Genomic DNA, 2,020 nt, shown 5'->3' with positions numbered 1-2,020 from the left:
TAGGAGAGGAAGCGTGTCACTCGGGGCAGACCTTGAAGTATGACAGCCTGGGCTTGCTTGCTGCTATCCTTCTCTGCCTTCCTTCCTGCTGATGTGACACTGTAATGCTGGCTTTTCTCTCCTGCATGCTTTCCCCACCACAGTGGACTTGACACTCTGGATCTGCAAGCTGAAATCAACTCCTTCCTTCCCTAAGCTGTGTCTGGCCACATACTCTTTTCTTGCAAAAGAAAGTAATGGATACACACCCTTTCTCTCTACTGTTTTTAAATTTTCTTGTCTTAGCCTTGCTTTCACAAGGCCTCAAAAACAAAACAACACCGCCCCAAAAAAAGTGTTTAGACTCAGTTGTTCCTTTTCACCGAAATATTTAGTAAAAGGCAAAAGATTTATACGATCTGAAAAGAAACCAGAGTGTTCTCTCTACTTTTTTGAGACAGGATCTCGTATAACCCAGGATGCTCTTGAAGGGCATTCTCATGTAGCTGAGAATAACCTTGAACTTCTGGTCCTTTTCCCTCTACCTCCTGAGTGCTAGGATTACAGGCACATACCATCATGTCTGGCTTATGCAGTGCTGGGGATTGAACCTAGGGCTTTGGGCATGCTAGGCACTCACTCTACCAAATGAGCTACAACCCCTTTCTTCCTTCTTTCCTTCCTTCCTTTTTTCCTTATTCTTCTTCCTCTCTCTCTCTCTTTCTAATAGGTCTGTCTCCCCATATATCCCTAGTTAGCATAGAAGTCACTGTGTAATCTGGGTGTGTGGCTCATGCCCTCAATCCTGATACTCAGGAGTACTAGTTTTCCTTCCTTCTTTTATTTCTCCTCCTACTCCTCCTCCTCTCTCTCTTTCTTCTTCTGTCTCTCAATAGGTCTCCCTATGTATCCCTAGTTGGTTTAGAAGTCCTTATGTAAACTGGGTGTGGTGGCTCATACTAAGACCCAGGAGGCTCAGATGGGACCATCACCATGAGTTTCAGGATAACCTGGGCTACAGAGTGAGTTCCAGGTCAAGCTGGGCTCGAGTCAGACCCGGCAGGATTTGGATGAAGGCCAGGCTGTGATACAAACCCTCATACAAAACAAAACAATACAATAAAAGCAAATCATTTTTTAAAATATTAATTATTGGAGAGAGGGGAAAGAAAAGAGAGAGAGCATTCCCCTTGAGAGGCTGAAGTAGGAGGATGACTGTGGGTTCGAGGCCAGCCTGAGACTACAGAATAATTCCAGGTCAGCCTGGGCTAGAGTGAGACCACACTTCAAAAACAGAAAAAGAAAAGAAAAAAAAAAAAAAAGGAGGAAGAGGAAGAAGAGAAGGAGGAAGAAGAGGAGAAGGAGAAGAAAGAAAGTGTGATTGAGAGAATGATGGGCACCCCAGGGTCCCCTCCTGCCATTGCAAATAAACTCAAATGCATGCAGTACTTTTTGCATCTGGCTTTATGTGGGTTCTGGGGAATAGAACTCAGTCCATCAGGCTTTGCAAACAAGTGCCTTTAACCACTTTCTCCAGTCCAATAAAAGCAAATCTTGCAGTGTTATTTTAAATTTAGCAGCAAATAAATTTGTGTAGAGGAACTGACAACAAAAGTCAGAGTGGCAGACATGGTGGCACCTGGCACATGACCATAAAGAGTGGGGAGGGAGAGGGGCTGGAGAGACGGCTCAGCGGTTAAGCGCTTGCCTGCGAAGCCTAAGGATCCTGATTCGAGGCTCGGTTCCCCAGGTCCCACATGCGCCAGATGCACAAGGGGGTGCACGCGTCTGGAGTTCTTTTGCAGAGGCTGGAGGCCCTGGTGCACCCATTCTCTCTCTATCTCCCTCTTTCTCTGTCACTCTCAAAAAATAAATGGGGAGACAGGAGGTCACAGTTCAAGGCCAGCCTGGACTGCTTACTGAGACCTTGTCTCAAAACAAAAAAGAAATAATAGCAGGAATGGAGGAATGGCTTAGCGGTTAAGACGTTTCCCTGCAAAGCCAAAAGATCCAGGTTTGAATCCCCAGGACCCATCTTAGC

General features: G+C 45.8%; 1 non-coding gene across 1 annotated transcript; it reads right to left on the bottom strand.

Moving 5' to 3' along the window:
* Positions 1-299: 299 nt before the first annotated feature.
* Positions 300-418, bottom strand: LOC123461776. Its single transcript, XR_006637842.1, has one exon. It is a non-coding gene; the product is annotated as a U5 spliceosomal RNA (small nuclear RNA).
* Positions 419-2,020: the final 1,602 nt, after the last annotated feature.

Source organism: Jaculus jaculus, chromosome 6 (assembly GCF_020740685.1).
Source record: "Jaculus jaculus isolate mJacJac1 chromosome 6, mJacJac1.mat.Y.cur, whole genome shotgun sequence".
Classification (NCBI taxonomy): domain Eukaryota; kingdom Metazoa; phylum Chordata; class Mammalia; order Rodentia; family Dipodidae; genus Jaculus; species Jaculus jaculus.
The sequence above is the reverse complement of the archived record's forward strand: the minus strand, read 5'-3'. Positions and strand labels throughout refer to the sequence as shown.